This window comes from Nasonia vitripennis, assembly GCF_009193385.2.
Source record: "Nasonia vitripennis strain AsymCx chromosome 3 unlocalized genomic scaffold, Nvit_psr_1.1 chr3_random0005, whole genome shotgun sequence".
In the NCBI taxonomy this organism is placed as follows: domain Eukaryota; kingdom Metazoa; phylum Arthropoda; class Insecta; order Hymenoptera; family Pteromalidae; genus Nasonia; species Nasonia vitripennis.
In genome coordinates this window covers 1,770,627-1,791,139 of record NW_022279624.1, presented here as the reverse complement: position 1 = coordinate 1,791,139, position 20,513 = coordinate 1,770,627, and the positions used below count along the sequence as shown (strand labels likewise).

The window sequence follows — 20,513 nt, the reverse complement described above, 5'->3', positions numbered from 1 at the left end:
TCGCGAGTTCTCTGCAAGAAAATATTTCTATTTGAAAAATATGCCGTATATCGAAGGATGGCCAATGAAATTGGAGGTGTCGTTTAAAACGGGCGCGCTTAAACTCACCTATACCATGCGCCGCGAAATACTCCATGCGCCACTGACACTATATGATCTAACATTTAAATATACTTTGCGAAAATTTAAAAAAAAAATCGCACGTGTCGCAATTTCCAGTGGAATAATAGTGTAAATGAAAAATGTTATTTTCCCACCGTTACTCAAGTATATACTCGCGATAATACGTGAAAGTGATACATTTTCATAGATGTAACAATATTAAGAGCATTCTTTACTCGTTTATTGGCAGCGCTTACGGGCCGTATGAACCCTCACCCGCTAGTTTCATGAGGAGCGCAGTTTCAGTATATCTGTAGTCTATATATCTAAGACTAATGTGCTACTCAACGCTCCCAGAATTTAATAATTTATTCAAGCTACACCTCTGTACATCGAAGTAAGGAAACATTTAATGTGCCGAGGTGTAGTTTTTAGTATATTACGATCCCTGGTAGAAAAACAAAATAGTTTTATAGTAGGAATTGGCCATTTTCAATGTGCTACTGCGTAAGAACTGGACATTATTTTTAGCCAGTTATCTCACGATAATGAAACGTTTTTTTTAATCTTTTTCTCGTAATAAAAATGGACCAGTGGATCTGGGCATTTCTTGGCAAAGATTGAGATGGGATAATTAGAAACGTAAAAATGTGGCCAGCAAAACCATTAAAAATACCGAAAAAGTATCTAGCACTACCCCAATATATCGGCAAATCTTGATTTATGTAGAATCGCTGCTAATTCTTGGGCAGTTCCTGTACTGAACTTAGATATTTTCTGGGCTCAATTTATTTCACTGTAGGGCCAGGGATCGGGAATAATAAAATATGTAATTTAATTTTCCATAAACTATTGTAGAATGTTAAAACAAATTATACTCTTCATTAATGTTATAAAAAGTATAATTGATGTTTTTATAACATTCTACTATAGTTTATATGGAAAAGTAAATTAGATATTTTTAAAAAATAATAAAAAAAAAATTTTTACACTTTTATAATAATTTAAAAAAGTTACATTATAAGTTTCGTCATTTTTAAGCAAGTAAATAATGAAATCGAAAATAACGTAAAATAAACGATGAACTAAAAATAGAATACTTTACATAATTAACATGCATTACAATGAACGACGAACTAAAAATAAAGTAGTTTACATCTCATACCCTGGTAGAAATCGATATAAGTTTAAAGCTACAACATACCACGTATTACTACTTTTTCGTCCAGCGATGAAACGCTTTTTGGGACAGTTTTTATGCATTTATTGGAGTAAGAATAGAGTCATACCGTATTACAAGGAATTTTCAAGCTTGTAAAAATAGATTTCATTGTCTAAAGCAAAGCACTGGTGATAGCTAGTTGATGGCTACGAATAAGTACTACGCAAAATAAGTCGGGTCAAAAAAGTGAAAAAATAAGAAAATCACGAATATCTTCGTATGTCGTGCTTGTATAACTCTAATTGACTGTTAATTGTGTAAACCGTTTGGAAATCGATTAAAATCCGTAAGCCTCTTTGAAATTAGTGTACGATACAAGGAATAATATCAATACTAAAGATTTAAGGTTATGTTCATTCCAACAAATGCTCAAGAAATGGGAGAAAAAGCGTTTCATCACAAGCTATGGCTTGGCTATTTCTCATAGCCATTTCATAGTTTACAGCCCATTTTAAATATTCGAATTTCTACCAGGGTATCTATCCCTGGCGGTGCTCCATAATTTCGTGGATCTAAATCAATCGCATTTGAGTTGGAAGAATTGAGAACATTTTCCTCTTGACTTGCAGGCTCATCAGCAGACAAATCATCGTACAAGGCATTATCTTCATCGTCTGACAACGTTTTCTTTTTTGTATTATTTTTTGGTTTGCGAGATTTACGAGGAGATTTACGTAATCTTTTTCGATTCTCTGAGGATGATTTCAAACCAGAGGCATTTGTCAAAACATTGCTTAAACCTGTTTTGAAATCTTTGTCTGTTACTCAAAGATTTGATGCCATGCGACGCTCGTTTATAATTTCTAAAAATAAATATTATGTTTATAAAATAAAACAAAAAAATAAATTAGAGTATATCATTAAAGTATACCTGATATACAAGAATAAAAATTGGTATTCATCATAACATTTTTATCCTTGACTTCTTTTACTGCTGTATATTGCATCGCAACTTCTCTTGACAAGACCATTTTTAGCATATTTACCATGCACTTTGATATTACAAGGTTGGAATCAAGACCAGACAAAAGCATGTTTTTCTAAATACAAGAAAAAAACATTTTTATTTTAAAGTTTCAACTAATAATTTTCATTATTCGCAAACTAATCATAAATACTTACAACATCTGAGCGTAAACTTGATTTGTTATCCTGAAGTTTTTCATCAAATTCTTGAAAACTCTGAACCGTTGAAAATGGTAAAACGCAAGAATACTTATCAGCAAGCTGTTTTTGGTTAGCTATCACATTTTCATTTATACTTTGCTTTAAAAGTAATGTTTTAATGCTTGCTATTTCGTCAGTGTTATTTTTTTGTTGTGCATGTATTTCATCTACAGAATCCGCTAAATACATCAGATAATCTACAAACATAATAAATTAATTAATCAAAATTCAAATTGTTTGATATTAAGTCAAGGAAAATAATAATCACTCACCAATAACAACATCCTGAAAATCATAATTTGTTTGCGTATCACATTTGGGTTTCTTTCTAATAGGTAAATTAGCCACATGAAAATATGATTTACATTGGGATTAGTTTTTTGAAATATAAAATAAAAGCAGAGAATATAATAACAAGAAACTGAATATCACACTTACAAGTATTCGTCAAATCTGCTAATGATTTTCTTTTCTGTTGCTTAGTACATATAGCTTTCAAAGCATCAATAGACTTGTTGATATTTTCATTACTGCCCGTTGATTTAATACTTGAGCTGGTCTGAGTTGTACCTTCTTTACCATTAATTGGAGGTTGGTTTATCCTTGCTTGCTTGTAAGTTTTTGCAGGTACAGTTTTCTCGTGTGTGAAACCTGTAAAAATGGAATATTATAAGAGACTAAAGGATGCAATACCATGAAATTATATGTCAAAGCATTATTACTCAGTTAAGAATAGATATCATCAGAATAGTCAGGCGTAAACTGATCTTGACTTGTGGCTGATGTTGTTTGTTGTTCAGGATACGCTTTAGAATTTTCTTCTAATATTTGTTCCTCCTCACTGGAAGTACCTGGTAATAGTTCATCATTGCTGCCAGATTGTGAATTCTTCAAAAGACTGACATTAGTGGAATCACTTGAGGATTTTAATGGTTTTAGATTATCTTGATTAGTTGCGTTAGATAGTGACAGCATTTTTTTATTTGATTTTTTAGCTATAAAAGTGTCAAGAATTTAAGAATTAAACATAATAAAATTAGCATGCATTCAGAAAATATAAATAATTTAGATGTATCACCTGCAGAAGCGTTTAATGAAGTTCGATTAACCTTTGATACGCCTGATACAGTACTTTTGAACTGGTTCGCTTCAGCAATAAACTGCATTTGCTGGATCTTATCAATTTCCTTTTTCTCAGCTTCTGCTGCACTTTCTTCAGATGACATTGTAAGAGTCGACTCACCATCTTACATTATTTTAGATAGTTTTGTGAATGCCTCATCTAATGTATCTGAAATAAACAAATTATATTCATCAAATTTTAGTGTGATTCAATGCTTCACACATTTTTGTCCAAACCAATATTTATTATCTTCTATATTTAAGTTGTCATATATCATTACCTGCTCGTCCTCTTACTTTGATGGTGTACGATGGCCAAGAAGCTGGAACTGGCAAACGGTTTTCCAAATACAAGTGCAAATGATCGTAGGGCTCTTCAGGAAACTTTGTTGCTGTAGTTTTAGTTTTGCTATTAACAAAAAGCCAAGTACCCACGACTACATCTACTTGTTTTACAACAGGTTTTTTTCCTCGGCTTACAAATTCTACTAGATAGTACGGTCTCAAGTCATTTTTACTTTTCTCTGGTTCCTCCGTGATATCTATCAAAAACACATGTAAAATAATACCTTATTATCATTACAATTGATCTAATAATCTAAACCATTTTAAGGGCAGTTCGTCAAGTTATTGGTTATGTCACTAAATTATTTAAGTTTTCCTTGATTTTTGTCATATTTAGCAGTCATATAGTATCATAAATGTATTAAATAAAAATAGTAAATAATTTGAATACAACTTATGTTACTAGATTATTCTATGAATAATTAGTATTCTCTGAGTACAGTCTTGATGGCAGCGAAAAGTAAAAAAGGAAGATGAGTTCTTTGTCCTCAGTCTTCAAAAATCTGTGCAGTTTTGGCCAATTTTTGGCAAGTTTTAATTCTGGGTGTGTTCCAATGAGAGCTCCAGTAAGTTATACAGCAGTAGCGCTGATTCCAATTTTTTCGTTTGGAGATTGGCAATGGCTACTGGAGCTCGACTGAAAAGTCGTTCCACCGCTTAGCAGTAGAATTTGGTGTCCACATAACCTAAGTAATGGTTGTGTGCAATAGAGCATTGTTGTTAATAAAATAATTTATACACGTTGTATTAAAACAAAAAAGTAAAGCAATGAATCATCATGCAGAAAATGTCGTAATATTGGATTTTATATTTACTTCATCAAGCAGTAGTGATAATAGTGATGACGAAATTAATGAAGTGAACAATCTAATTTTCGAAAAACATAATGGTCGTATCGAGCAACGAATTCCAAGAGTGCAAAATTTTATAGAAAATGTCATTTTAAAATATAACGACATAGAATTCAAAGAAACATTTCGGTATATAAATCAAGTTTATAAAGTTAGTAAAAATTCTATCATTATTGCTGTACCTCAACTAAAACATTTATATTGCATTTCGTTACAGAATGAGCCGTACTACCCTTGAGTACTTTTAATCAGGCCAAATCTATAAGGGGAGTTAAATGAATTTGAACATATGGCTATCAATCCTGATAAACAATTGTACATAACTGTACGTATTGGGAACTGCCAGATTCTTACAGGTTTGTCCATAATATGTTACTGTCCAGGGAGAACGGACACTTAACTATAGAGGAAGTTCACTTTAATAATTTATCAGTGATGATTCCTGATACAATAAATGTTAATCCAGAGCCAATAGGTATTAATAATGCAGAGCATCGAAATGCTATCGCCAAAAGGGAAATCTTAACAAATATTGTAATTGCAGACATTTTATGAAGAAAATTGTAAGTAGTATATGGGCTGGTATAGAGAGACTGAGCGTGGCCTAGAGTGACGTCACCAGTCCCGTGGCTGGCGCCAGTTGTTTATGTAAACAGAAGCCCATGTTTATATCAACAGTAGCTGATAAGGTTAATAAACATGATTTACGACCGCTACTGTTATAAATAGTCTGTCATCGATGGGTGACTTTTGTTTTTTTATTTATAAATAATTATAAATATTTTTTAAACAAAAGCTATATCACGCATACGATGCCAGCCCTCCCCCGTTTACTCAAGCAGACCCGAGCGCGACTCCCTCTCTCTCTCTCTCTCTCTCTCTCTCTCTCTCTCTCTCTCTCTCTCTTTCGTTGTCTACTCCATACCGGCCCCGAGCTCGAACGCACGTGCGCGACTCTCGCTATACCAGCCCGTAGCCCCCTCTCCTTTTACATTATAGTAGCCCGTGAGCTCTGGCGCGGTTGCTCCCGTCGCTGCTGTACCGGACTCGCTTCTCTCTCTCTCACCTCTCTACGCCATACTCCCGAGCGTCCGCCAAAGCCGCCGTCTACTTGTCGCTCGCGTATACCTGCTGTTTGGCTTTTATTGCCCTAGCGCCGGCTCTGATCCTTTCTGCGCTGTAAAGAGAGAGATTGTGCCACCTATATAATTTATATGGTGTCCCTGAAAAGGGCCGATTGTTTTTTGAAATATATATTATTGTAATTAGCGTTTCAGCTTGCTGTAGCCGTCTTTTTCGGGGCACGAAAAGATGTTTGTGGACAAGGATTTTTGATTCTGTGACGAGGAGGAGGAGGAGCAGGAGGAGGAGGATTTTTTAGACAGATTATTATAACCGCTTTTCTCTGGATACGAGAAAGTGTTGGTTGAGAATGACGACTGATTGTTCTGCTTTCTTGGCTCCTTGCTTCTCACGAGAGGCTGTCTCTCCTCGCACGTACAACCTACAGCGTAGAACCTTTTTTCTGCTCTTTGCTCTGCTCCTGTCCCATGGTCGAGTTGCTGCTTTGCCGGACGCTTGACTAATGATTCGCGTCGAAATGAACGCGTGCATATATAACTCTACTACTCACAAGGAAAGGTACCCAACCCGAACTCACCGATTTTGATGATTTTCATATATGTTGTAGAACATAAAAAAATAAGAGACACGTATTTTTTTTAACGGCTAATTTTCACTTTTAAGGGGTAAAAACCTCCCCTAAAGTTAACCCCCAAAAAGCGTTTTTTTTAAATATCTCGGCTTAAAATTAATATTTTTCAACGAAACAAATTGGAGGTTATTTCTTACAAAAAGAGCAAGTATTTCATGGTGATTTGAAGAGTAAGGGTAGCATCCCCTATTTTTTAGGGGTTGAAAACATATATTTTTTGGCATAATTTTATAATAAAAATGTTTAAACCGACTAAAAAAAATTGGAAAAAATGTTTAAACATCCTTAATAACAAAATTTAGTTGACGTCTTTCGGTGTTTTCATAAATATTACCCCTAAGGGGGTAAACCACCCCTAACACAAAATAACTGTAAATATGTAATTCAATACATAATATTTCGTAGAAAGTTTGTATATAGAGGTTTTCGAGGTCGCTGATTACAAATCTGTTATCAGATTTTGAAAATTCAAAATGGCGGATCCAATATGGCGGACGGAAATATCGAAAAAAAATTTTATATAATAAAAAAGTTTTAAACGACTAAAAAATTTGGAAAAAATTTGTAAACATCTATAATAAACAAATTAAGTTTTTCGGTTTTTTCATAGATACTTCCCCTTAGGGGGGTAAACCACCCCTAACACAAAATAACTATAAGTATACTTCAATCCATAATATTTTGTAGAAGGTTTGTATATAGAGGTTTTCGAGGTCGCTGATTACAAATCTGTTATCAGATTTTGAAAATTCAAAATGACGGATCCAATATGGTGGACGGAAATATCGAAAAAGAATTTTAACTTTCAAAAAAATTTGTTTACAAATGTGTGATCTTTGTAGCCTGTACATGTGAACTAAAGAGCCTTAAACCCTAAACCCCTAAAGAACAAATAGGCTAAATGGTTGTGCATTTTAACCAAACGACTCCAAACCCCTAACCTCCAGACAAGCCGAAGGCCTATGCTTTACCGTAGACACGAGTATAGACATATTACCGATATTTTATTCTATCATTTTGTATGTAACAAATAACGTCTCGTTTTATGTTTCAATCAAAGATTATTTATTTTTCTGCTTTTATAAATTAGCATAATTTCAAAAGTAATTTCATAAATTATAAAGTATTTCATAAATAGCATAATTATATAATTTTATAAATTCAAAAAGTCCACACTTTTTTGCAAATGAAAAAACATAGGTCAATAAAATTAGTTTATCAAACTCTTTTCCGTTTTGTAATAAAATTTAATGTTGTCAAACTTGGGAGTTTTTCATTGTTACAATTATTTCGTAAGCCAAACGTTTTTTAGATGAATTCTCGAAGTAATGATTATTGTATCTATAGTAAAATATTTACAGTCTGGAATTCCATAATAATACTATTTGATACGATTTAATGAATTTATCAAAAAATCTAAATTTAATAATAAATATTATTCTAATTATTATTATTATTTTTCATTATCATTGCTATTATCAGTATTACTGTTATTATTGCTATTGCAATTATGCTTATTCTTCTTCTTATTATTATTATTATTATATTACTATGATAATTTTTGTTATTGGTAAAAATACATAAAAGAATATTAATACTCGAACTTCATTTGCAATTAAAGAACACGTTGTTATTGAAAGGGAATTTTATATGCATTCATTAGTTTAATGAATGTTATCGTACATTCAATGATAATTCCACAGATAAATGTCTTTCACTCATAAAAGTTGTTGACAATATGTGCGAATCAGTATGTTCTTTTTTTAGATTGTTTTCATCGAGTGTTTACCTCAGCTGCCTGTGTTATTTTTTAGGCAGTGAGTGAGTTTTGTGGGTATTCTAGTTCGATGCCGGAAAGTACGAATAGTACGTCTTTTTGTTTGTCAGTGGTATCATACAGTTGTAGAAAATTTTCTTTAGTGATTTTATATAGATTTACATTATTCAATTTCAAAGTGAATAAAAGTTGAATAAAACCAAAAATAGAGTTTTCCGAACATCACAAAGTGGAACGAGAATTCTTCTCCAATGCATAAATTAATGATTTGATTCAATTTACATTCACTCGTTTTATTCTGGTAGAAATGTAGCAGTCGTGCCTTACATGCAAAAACACAGCTTGTATAAATTTTACCGCTTGTTTTCATTTTAGATTGAAAAATGAAAATTAATCCGTTAAACGTTCTAAACTTATTATTAGCATACTTTCAAGCGTTAAACATACCAGATAGTGTCACGAATTATCACGAAACAGAGTTGGCCGAAAACATAAAAGAAATTTTAATAGATGCAACACATGATTTCAACGATGTAGAAATGATTACTGATGACTCTTTGGATTTTCAAGAAGAGTATAAAGACCATAATGTGGAAATAATTGAAGATGAAGTGCAACATCATTTTCCTGATCCGGATATAGCACCAACAAATCAATGTACAGCAGATAATGAAGAACTAGATTTTGAATACAAAAAAAGAGCTGTAGAATTTTGGAGAAGTAGCAAAACGAAGCAAAATTTAAGTCTCAAAACAGTGCAAAACAGATTCAAAAAAGTATCATCTATTAGTCAGCTACGTCGTTGGGCTCATTCAATTAATAAAGGTGGCACGTATAGAGAAAAAGTAGCACAAATTTGTCAGTATACCCTGGATAATTTTCAAGCAGCTCTCGACAGTGGTTCAATTATCCATGATGAAGATATAATTCGATGGGCCTTACAAGCTAAAAAAGAAATTGGTTTTGATGATATTAGATTCAAAGCTTCTAAACATTGGTTACTCAAATTTAAGCAAGCACACCGAATAGTTTCTAGGAAAATAAATAAGTTCATAACAAGAAAAACACTAGAAAGTAGTGCAGAACTTACGGCTAAAGCTGAAGCATTTATCGATCACGTTAAATCGTGTATACCAAGGATTGGACTCGAAAATTTGTATAATACAGATCAGAGCGGATTTCAGCTAGAAATGCATTCTGGAAGAACATTAGCAGTAGAAGGAGAAAAGCAAGTGCAATGTCTGGTACAGTCAATTTCAGCAACAACGCATAGTTATACTATACAGCCACTAATATCAGCTACTGGACAACTGTTGTCACCGCTATTTCTTGTTTTAAAGGAAACAAGTGGCAAGTTTGGCCCTATTGTAGAACAAAACATATTTAGACCAGAAAACGTGTACGTGGAAGCATCCAAATCTGGAAAATTAACAACAAGTAAGGGAACTAATAACAATTTTTACATTGTAATATCGTTGATCAGTTAATTAGTAAGTCGTTTAATTGCAGATCACTTCAAAATCTGGTTGGAAAAAATATTTTATCCCTATGTAGGCCATCACTCAATACTATTACTTGATTCTTGGAGTGGTCATTGTGACAAAGTTATAGAAGAAACAATGCCACAAAATAAAATTATTAACATAAAAAAATTCCAACTGGAACCACAGGAAAAATACAACCACTTGATGTCTATGGATTCCGTATTTGGAAAAACTTTGTCCGAACATTTTCTGATAATGTAATGTTAATGGATCATGATATGAATTTACATGTGAGAAATAATATAATTAAACTTCAATCATTGGTTCACAACCAACTGTCTTCACCGAGATATATAGATTTGTTTAAATATTCCTGGTATAAAAGCGGTTACGTCAATGAAAAACCAGATAAATTTGATAATCCTATAGATTTCAGTTTTGGAAAGTCTTGTGCAACACATTGTGAAATAGAAGGGTGCACAAACATTGCAATTGTACGATGTGGTTGGTGCACAAAAGCATTGTGCTTTAAACACTTTTATAAGGACTACCATTATTGTAAAAACATCGTAAAATAATATATTTTATGCTCAATACAAAAAATGCACTATGGCAAAAGATAAAAGATTGTAGATTATTATTATACTCTAATATTATAAACAAAAATACATTATAAGTTGAATTTACAATAAAGGAATTTCAATAACATTCTGATAACAATTTCTACGGAAATTATAAAACTGCTTCACACACAGAATTTTCTTGTTTACAAATTTAGGAATTTGAGGTGGTTTGGTTAAAAAGCACAACCATTTAGCCTATTTGTTCTTTAGGGGTTTAGGGTTTAAGGCTCTTTAGTTCACATGTACAGGCTACAAAGATAACACATTTATAACAAGTTTTTATGAAAGTTAAAATTTTTTTTCGACATTTTCGTCCACCACATTGGTTCCGCCATTTTGAATTTTCAAAATCTGATATCAGATTTGCAAAGAGCGATCTCGAAAACCCTTATATACAAACCTTCTACAAAATATTATGGATTGAAGTATACTTATAGTTATTTTGTGTTAGGGGTGGTTTACCCCCTAAAGGGTAGTATCTATGAAAAAATCGAAAAACTTAATTTGTTTATTATAGATGTTTACAAATTTTTTCCAATTTTTTTAGTCGTTTAAAACTTTTTTATTATATAAAATTTTTTTTCGATATTTCCGTCCTATTGGTTCCGCCATTTTGAATTTTCAAAATCTGATAACAGATTTGTAATCAGCGACCTCGAAAACCTCGATATACAAACTTTCTACAAAATATTATGTATTGAATTACATATTTACAGTTATTTTGTGTTAGGGGTGGTTTACCCCCTTAGGGGTAATATTTATGAAAACACCGAAAGACGTCAACTAAATTTTGTTATTAAGGATGTTTAAACATTTTTTCCAATTTTTTTTAGTCGGTTTAAACATTTTTATTATAAAATTATGCCAAAAAGTATATGTTTTCAACCCCTAAAAAATAGGGGATGCTACTCTTACTCTTCAAATCACCATGAAATACTTGCTCTTTTTGTAAGAAATAACCTCCAATTTGTTTCATTGAAAAATATTAATTTTAAGCCGAGATATTTAAAAAAAACGCTTTTTGGGGGTTAACTTTAGAGGAGGTTTTTACCCCTTAAAAGTGAAAATTAGACGATAAAAAAAAATACGTGTCTCTTATTTTTTTATGTTCTACAACATATATGAAAATCATCAAAATCGGTGAGTTCGGGTTGGGTACCTTTCCTTGTCAGTGCCGCAAAGCTTACTCTAAATTTCGGTTTTGGGGATTTTTGATGGGAGTGGGGGGTTTTGCACGCATAAAAAGAGAAATTCTGGCACAATATTTATTTACTAAAAAACGCGTACGAGTCGAATGACTCAGCTTACAAGGTAATGAAATAATAAAATGACACACGAGCGCGCGCACATACACACAAACATACTTACACAGCCGCGCACGCACACACACACACACACTCTAAATTTTTACGCTATAAATTACAAACAAGCGATACACCTACACTTGCGAGTGGCGCATTGTTGACGCAGTTGACGTGTGGGCCCTCCTCGCAGTAAACCAGGTACCAACTCTTTCGGCGGAGTAGGCATCCGATGAAAGTTGTAAGGTACGCTGCGGTTGCGGCGTGCTGTCGGTAGCGTACCTTGGACGTTGTTGTCGTCACTGTCGTTGTCGTCGCCTGCTGATGATGGTGCAGGCGAAGGCGATCTCGGCGAATCCATATCCAGGATGCACGGGCAAGGCTGTCCGTTGCACTTCCAGCAGCGAAAGAGAAGGCACCTCCAGCACTGTTGCCACACGTCGTGCTCCGAAGTGTTAGTGATGCACACTCTGCACCTCACGTTGATCGGCACAAACTGTACCGCCAGAGAAGCCTTTCGCTCGGCTTCTTGCTGTTTTTGCTGCAACAGCGCTGACATCTCCAGCATTCTCTGCTGGTAGTGCTCGAGCTGGCCGTTCAGCTTCTCCATTGCACGTTAGTAGTAGGGGCTACGCGGCTACTGGGCCAAGCGGGTTCTGGGCCACCAAATACCGACGCATTGTAACTCATATTAGTAGGTCCCTGTTTTACCGACAGAGCATTGCATATCGACCGTGCTGCCAGCGGTGGCGCCCCCTATAAACCAGTGTTGTCGATGTGGCGCCCCCGTTACCGACCCCCCCTCCATAGCGTAAAGTGAGCATCGGTAATTTACTTTATCGACCTGGGATGCGATGGATAATTTGGAATAGGATTTGTAGGATTAAAGGTTAAGATTAATAAATAAATACATCAAAATATTCATTTTTATTTTACTTTATTCAAAAAAGATAGGTACATAAAACATTATTTGTAAAGACATGTATATTATAAAATCTTTCAGAACTTCTTATAATCTTGATGTTCTGGCATGGACTTCGTATTAGAGGAATATTTCTCAAAAGTATTTTTTAACCGTTCAAATTTATTAACAGGAGTAGAACAAGGTTCTCCACGATACGTATTACATTGTTTATCATCTTGCACTCTACTAACGCTTTTATCCTCCTTGAAAGGCGTGTACGGAATGCTATTTCGTTTCATTTATTATATCTATCCTGACTGATGGTTTAAGATAATACTGATTCGAATGTTTGTTCCTGCAAGCTTTATATAGTTTCAAACAAGTTTCTTAATATCACCACTTATAGGATTATACTTGACAATGCGATCATGTAGAATTAGACAATACGCTGTAGTGTCCACGGGTATATTACGCTTACATTCAAATTCAAGACGTACGTCTACAGCTGCCTGTTTGAGTGACTCGTTTTGTTTTGAGCAGTCGATAACTATGAGTGGAGCATTTGTAATGACTTCTTCTTTGCTTAAAAGGGGATCTATTACAATTCTATCAGAATAATACGCATTCTGAAAATTAGCATACATATCGTAAAGCATGGCAAACTGATTATTTAAAATATCAAGATTCAGATTTCCATACGGATAGCTCTGAAAGTTGAGGAAAAGTTTAACATTACTAATATTACAATGATCAAAATGACTAGCATTTTGTCTTCGTACACCTTTTCTCCCTGTTTGAAAACCGAGAATGATAAAACGTGATTTTTCCAGCTGATTCGATGTTTTTACAGTCCATACATGTTGCGTGGTTGTTGGAAGTACTGGATACTCATACAACTCCCATGAACGAAAACTCATCGAAATCGGTATATCTTTTTGAATATAGTCAAATAGTTGTATTTTTCGTCGGTCTGACAGCATGAGGTAGGGCATAAGCTACTCTATACGATTGATCTCGATTTTGAATTCTTCATATGTCGGTCTCCCGTCCACCATTAAAGCCTCTTGCAAAACAGCATTCAAATTATTTCTCGATCTTGTGAGAATAAGTTAATGCTTAACGTTTACAACGATTTTGCGATAATCTTCAGCGAAACCAAAAATCATTGATAGAGGAACTGTCACATCAAAGTTTCCATTATTATCAGCTATATTTCCCACGTCAGTAATAGGTGTCCAGACAGAATTTTCAAGATACTTTAGCATCGGTAATTTACTTTATCGACCTGGGATGCGATGGATAATTTGGAATAGGATTTGCAGGATTAAAGGTTGAGATAAACTAATGTTGTCGACGGTGACGCCTCCGTTCCCGACCCAACCTCTTTTATCAAACATGATTGGTTGAAATTTCAATATGGCTGATTTGTTCAGGAGCTGACATCTAGACGCTGGCTGAGTCTCTGAGCAATGAGCATCTAGCCATCCTGAGGGCTTATGAAACTTCTAATAATATTTAGGCAGGGCATATACAAAGACTTCATCAGTTTTTGATGTTACTAATGAAGGAATAGGAATTTAGGATTTGGTGATAGTACAAATATAAATACAGTATTCATGATATATTTTATGCTTTATTTATAAAAATCCTTATTTTTTATATGAGTATACATATTGTATTATAGCTAAAACATATATAAAAGCTCTTATAACTAAAACACATCTCAAAATTTTTATGTATTACATGAGTATATATTCTTATAACTAAAATATATGTATTAAAAATTTTTTAAAATAAATACAGGAAAACTCTTGAAGAAATACAATAGTGATATTGGCATCTAAATATGTTAACCCTTAAGAAGAAATGTGAAATACCATATATATATATATATATATGGTATACGGACGAGGTCTACGGACCTTGATTATAGCGGAGCTGGAAACTGAACAACTGCACCCAGCACACCGTTATAGCTTTATTAAGTCATCTTCTTTATAAAAAAAATTGAAACATCTATCGCAAACATAGAGTTTCTTTTTTCTATTTGTCAAATTATTACTGATTAAACGTGACAGACTTTTAATGTATACATAATGTGATTGAGTTAAAAACTCATCACTTTCATCAACATCACCACCATCTAAATAATCATTTGTGAGTAAAAGAAGATTGATATGATTACTCTTTTTACATGATGTTAAATAGAGAGGTGTAATATCTTTGTTATCTAAACCAAACACATTTATTGATATTGCATTATTTTGCTTTTCAAATCTTGGGATACTTTTCAATGATACTGGCAACTCAATACCTTTGATATTTAAAATGTTTTCATACTGAATATAACTATTCAATCTATTAGAATGATTTCCATGTTTTACTGGATATAATGCAGATAAAATTGCCCATATAAAGCATTTGTTATCATAATTTTGAACATTTATGCATGCTTTCCTTTTATCTATGAATGCTGGTAATGGCATATAAGAGCTACCGGCACGCATTGGATTAAATTTATTTATATTTATCTGTATGTTTTCAATAGAATGTAGAGTCCAACCAGAATCACGTTCTTGACATTCTTCAATATCTGTGAGTAGAGGTTCAATAACATTAGACTTGAACCAATTGTTTAACAATGTTGTAGATAAAATTTCATGATTTTTCGTGTTGAAATATTTAGTCTCAATGTACTCTCCTTTTTTTTCTTCGACATTTTCATTATTCTCTACACATGTTTTTGTAAATTTACATGATAAAACAATGTTAATTTTAAAAGCTTTATCATTTGAGTGAATCATATTTTTATTCTTGGTGAAAATAATATTGCAGAGTCTCGTAGGAAATTAATTATATCAATGTGTGTCAAATTTGCTATAATAGCAGTTCTCATGCGGTTTTCAAAGGCGTTATCCATATTAATCCAACGCGCGCGATAAGTGACAGTATTTTGTTTATTTACTTGTACTCCAACACCGCTTTTTCTTCTAGTCATAATTTCAAGTCTTGCTCTCATACACTCTATTTTTCCAATTGTATATATAATGCTTTGTCGTTCTTGAACGGTAAGCTTTTTATTACTCAAAACTTTACGAAATGTCTTTAATGTTAAAAGCAATTGATGGTTCCATCGTGTTACAGTGGATAAATCAACTGTACTCTGTACTAAAACAGAGATCTAACGCCCAATGTGGGAGTAGTGTGCGTGTGCCTACTACTTGACCACTGTCAGATGTGTGAGCAAAGCGCGAGAGAAAAAGCTAGTGCGCACGTGTGTGTATGCAGTAGAGAGAGCGAGAGAGAGAGAGAGAGAGAGAGAGAGAGATAGCTGCTGTGTCACTAGCGTAAGAGAGAACCGATTGGACCTAGTGGTAAAACAGAGGTCTACTGGATACCTGCGGATGCGACTGCATGAATGTGACTAACGTAAAAGAAATTCGAATGATCTTTTTGTAAGAGCGGTCGTTAATAATGGTATGTGTACGTGTGTGTGCGAGCGTGTGTGTGTATGTGTGATTTTGTGTGCAAGAAAAAGTGGAAGAGGATGAGGATTAATAAATTAAATAATACAAATGTTATTAAAACTTTGTTTTATTTTGGTATACAAAAATCTGATTTTATACTTATAATTACAATACTAAATAAATTCAACAAAAAATACAACTTATTACAAATGTTATCGTATTTTTGAATTCTTACTCGTTTTTTCTATAGGCATGAGGAACATTTGAGGCTAATTTTTGAATTTATCTTAAAATTTTTTCATGATTACCTTCATCTTTTTTAGTTTTTTTACAATTTTTTGGTTTACTTTCAGCTGATTTCCGTTTCTTTCCTTTCTGCTGCTTCTTAGGTTGCTGTGTGATTGATAATTGCAAGAATGATTCTAAATGTTTGTTCATTTTTATAAGTTCACTCAATATATTATTATTTTGCTGCTGTAGTCTTTTCACCGACTCTTCTATCTTTTCAAATAATTTTTCAATAACTGATGAACTAATTATCGACCAGGATTGCGTGAATTTTTCATGACTAAGATCACCTTTATTCTCTTCTTGCGTCTCTGTTAAATCAATTAAATCAATTTGTTGTTGTTGTTTTTGTAGTTGTTGCTGCTGCTCTTGTGGTTGTTGCTGCTGTTGCTGTTGAACTAGTTCTTGTTGTTGTTGCTGCTGCTGTTGTTCTTGTAGTGTATCTTCTCTATACTCATTTTCTAAAGATTCGGTTAAATTTTTGTATATTTCAAGCACTCTCTCGTCTGACATATGTACGATTTCAGCATTAATAATGCTATCAATATCGATATCAAATTCTTCCAATATACTTATGTTAGCATTTGACGTATTTTCATACTGCTGTAACTGTCCCGTTTCACAAATTTCATTTTTGTCACTTTTTGACTGATTTTCTTGAAGTTGTGGGTGCTGTTTCATACTATTCTTATCAGCTTCTTGACTATTAGTATCAATTAAGAGATAGTTTAACCCCATTGAATAATTTAAACCATCCTATAAAACAAATTTAAAAATTAATTATTTTTATAAAGATTAAACTTAGAAACAAAAACATGCTTCAAATTATTTCTTACTTTGTCGATTTCACAGCTTAATACGGAGTTGCCCTGATACCACATAAGATTCACGTTTTCCTGAAAAATAGCAAATAGTCAATAAATATATAAGATTACTAGCATTAGTTTGAGATATATAGTGATAGAGAGAAAGAAATTGTAAAGTGCACGTGTATGCATAGAGCGTGTAGCTTGTGTGCGAGAAAGAGACAGAGAGAGAAAGTACAGGTATCTGCATGTCTTTTCAGTACGAGGTAGATGAGAGAGAGAGAGAGAGAGAGAGAGAGAGAGAGAGAGAGATAGAGATGTATAAAAATTTACTTACTTTATTCTCCATGCTGATGTTGATGATGAGGATAATTTTTTTTTTTAAATCACTTGTTTAAACAAAATTTTTTTAACTGTTTCGTATTTGTTTACACATGCACCCACACACGTACGCACGATGTTACTTCACCGATGGTTATGATTCGAATGGTGCTATCGACTTGCAAGTGTATCCAAAGCGTTTGGCTCTCACACATCTGGGTGCAATAATTGTCAAATAAACTAGCCGTATCTGTTTAAGGGATTGGGAAAGTTTCGACCAAAGAAATTTGAGCTTTTAAGTGTTTTAGATGCTTCGACTCAATTCTATACATTCAGAATACTGATATTTTAAATAATTTGTTTAATTTAATGTAAATAGTAATATTCATACCACTATTAGTATATTTTAATGTTGATGATATAATCTGTGTAGAAGATTTCTTTCAATGTGATAATAAACTAATCCCTGTAGAAAAACAACTAAAATAAATTTCATCAGCGCTCTGACTTAAATAATATAATAGATGCAAGGGTGGGGATAATTTTTCATTTGCGTTTCATTATTTTCATGTGTGAAAAATGAGGGCTATCGATGAGAGTCAGTGCATCGACAATTCATCTCTAGTCGCTCGCGTGGGGACTATAGGAAACGTATTTAAAAGTACAGAGGAGGGGGGTAACGAAGAAAGTGAGAAAGAGAGTAGAAAATTGAGGCGCTTCGAACGAAAATTTGTCTGAGTGGGGACTATGGGAAATGTATTTAAAAGTACGATGGAGAGAGGAGCTGACCTCGTCCGAAAAAAATACAGCGAAGATGCACCCTGCAGAGCATCTGTGTAGGGTCAAGCTGTATCGGTTGCAGCTCTCGCTCGCTGTAGAGAGTCAGTGTAGAGAAAACACAAGCCTGCAGGCGCCTGCGTGGGGACTATGGGGAGCGTATTTAAAAGTACGGGGGAGAGGGTAGCTGAGAAAATGAGAAAAAGAGTAGAGAATCGGCGCGCATTGCTCGAAAATTTGTCTTCAGACGTTCGGTTGCAGCTCTCGCTGTAGAGAGTCAGTGTACCGAAAACATAAGCCTACAGGCGTCTGCGTGGGGACTATGGGAAACCTATTTAAAAGTACGGGGGAGTGGGTAGTGGAAAATCCGAAGATCTAGCTGTTTCGACTGCACTGCGCAGGCTGTAGAGAATCGATGCAATACGCTAAAGTGGGGGCTATGGGGAACGCATTTAAAAGTATGAGAGAGAGGGTAGTCGAAAAATCCCAGGATCTAGCTGTATCTGCTGTACCGCGCGCGATATACAAAATCGGTGCGCTTTGAACGAAAATACTGCTTGTAGAGGCCTGAGTGGGGACTATGGGAGATGCATATAAACGTATGAGAGAGGGGATAGCTGATGTCGTTCAAAGAAACATGAAAAGAGACGTTGCACGTCGCAAGCGTGAATGAATCGAGCTTGAGAAGCTTTTTTGTAGTGGAAGGGGTACAAATTTCTAGTATATTTAAGCAGTCCTCTGCTCCGTGTTTGTATACATTTCCGAGTGTACTCAAGCAGTATACTGTTCTCTACAATAGTTGAGAAAGCTGTAGAATTTGTAAGTATATTTTAAATATTTTATTATTTTATTTATAAATGTATTCTTAATGAGTAATATTTTCATAGATAACATGAATTTGATTGTTGATATCCAGGGCTTCAAGGGGCAAAACGGTGAATTCATAGTCAAGGAGTTGGCCTACATTGATCCCAACGAGCCAGCAGCAGTAGCTCAATTAGCTACATTTCAACCACCTCACTCTTGGTACGACTTGTCGAGCGATGTCCAGTGTGCCAATCTGTGGCGCAAATATTCTTTTCACGGATTAAAGTGGAGCGATGGTGAACTGCCATACGACAAGCTAGCCGAAGTTTGCTCCAGCCTCCTCGATTTATCGCCGACAAGGAACGTTATTATTTGGGTGAAAGGTGCACAGAAAAAGGAGTGGCTGCAGCTATATTTCCCGGACGTCCGTAATATAGAAGATCTCGGCTGTCCATCCTTAAAGACACCAGGATTTCGAACTCCGCTGGTGTGTTCACATCACTTTCCTGACTGGAAGGAGAATTGTGCAGTTCAAAACGTTTACGCAATAAACAAGTGGCTTCGTGCAGTACGACAAGATTTTATCTTCCCACTGCATTTCTTTGAGGATTATTATTCCTCATCTGATTCGGATACAACAACGACAACATTGGAAGAATAATTTATCATGTGAGTATAATATATTCTTGTAATACATAAACAAATATAATAAGCTTATACATATTGTTTCATTATTTTTACAGAATGGAGTCTACGAAAAAAATGAAGGATTTGGAGATCAACAAGAAGTACAAAATATCCAAACATAAGAAAGTTGAGACAAAATTTGGCGCGAAGATGGTGTTGGAGTTGGATGGAAGTTTCGACGTTTTCCTACCCACCAAAGTAAATGCCTTCCTCATCGAGAACAACACCGACTAGGAGAAGTTGAAGAATTAAATTTATACTAGAGATGTTTATCTAGTACATTATGGACACAGCATTATTGAATTAATGTAATAATTTATCTCCACTGCGTATAGTATTAAGGATTTTTTCTCAATAATTAGAGTGTTTATTTATGTTAAATTCTTTTTTAAAGGCGATTATCGCGACGCTTAGTAAGTTTTTTTTCTTCTAATATTAAGGATTTTTATGTAACATCTTACATTGAAAGTATTATCCAATTTATAAATCACAATTTAATTACTATTTAAAGAAGAAAAAAAACTTACTAAGCGTCGCGATAATCGCCTTTAAAAAAGAATTTAACATAAATAAACACTCTAATTATTGAGAAAAAATCCTTAATACTATACGCAGTGGAGATAAATTATTACATTAATTCAATAATGCTGTGTCCATAATGTACTAGATAAACATCTCTAGTATAAATTTAATTCTTCAACTTCTCCTAGTCGGTGTTGTTCTCGATGAGGAAGGCATTTACTTTGGT

General features: G+C 34.0%; 1 protein-coding gene and 1 long non-coding RNA gene across 2 annotated transcripts in view; one reads left to right on the top strand and one right to left on the bottom strand.

The window, feature by feature from the left end:
• Positions 1-1,085: 1,085 nt before the first annotated feature.
• Positions 1,086-4,640, bottom strand: LOC103315554. The gene is made up of 8 exons (XR_001729409.3): positions 3,895-4,640; positions 3,570-3,782; positions 3,214-3,486; positions 2,930-3,142; positions 2,764-2,819; positions 2,447-2,688; positions 2,196-2,364; positions 1,086-2,127 (listed from the first exon to the last, which is right to left on the bottom strand). It is a non-coding gene; the product is annotated as an uncharacterized LOC103315554 (long non-coding RNA).
• A 390-nt stretch (positions 4,641-5,030) lies between these two features.
• Positions 5,031-20,513, top strand: part of LOC100119508 (phosphatidylinositol 3-kinase catalytic subunit type 3) — a 141,650-nt gene continuing 126,167 nt past the window's right edge. Inside the window, exon 1 of the mRNA XM_032601790.1 lies at positions 5,031-5,165. The gene's annotated coding sequence lies outside the window, so the exon portion shown is untranslated. The remainder of the gene's footprint in view (positions 5,166-20,513) is intronic.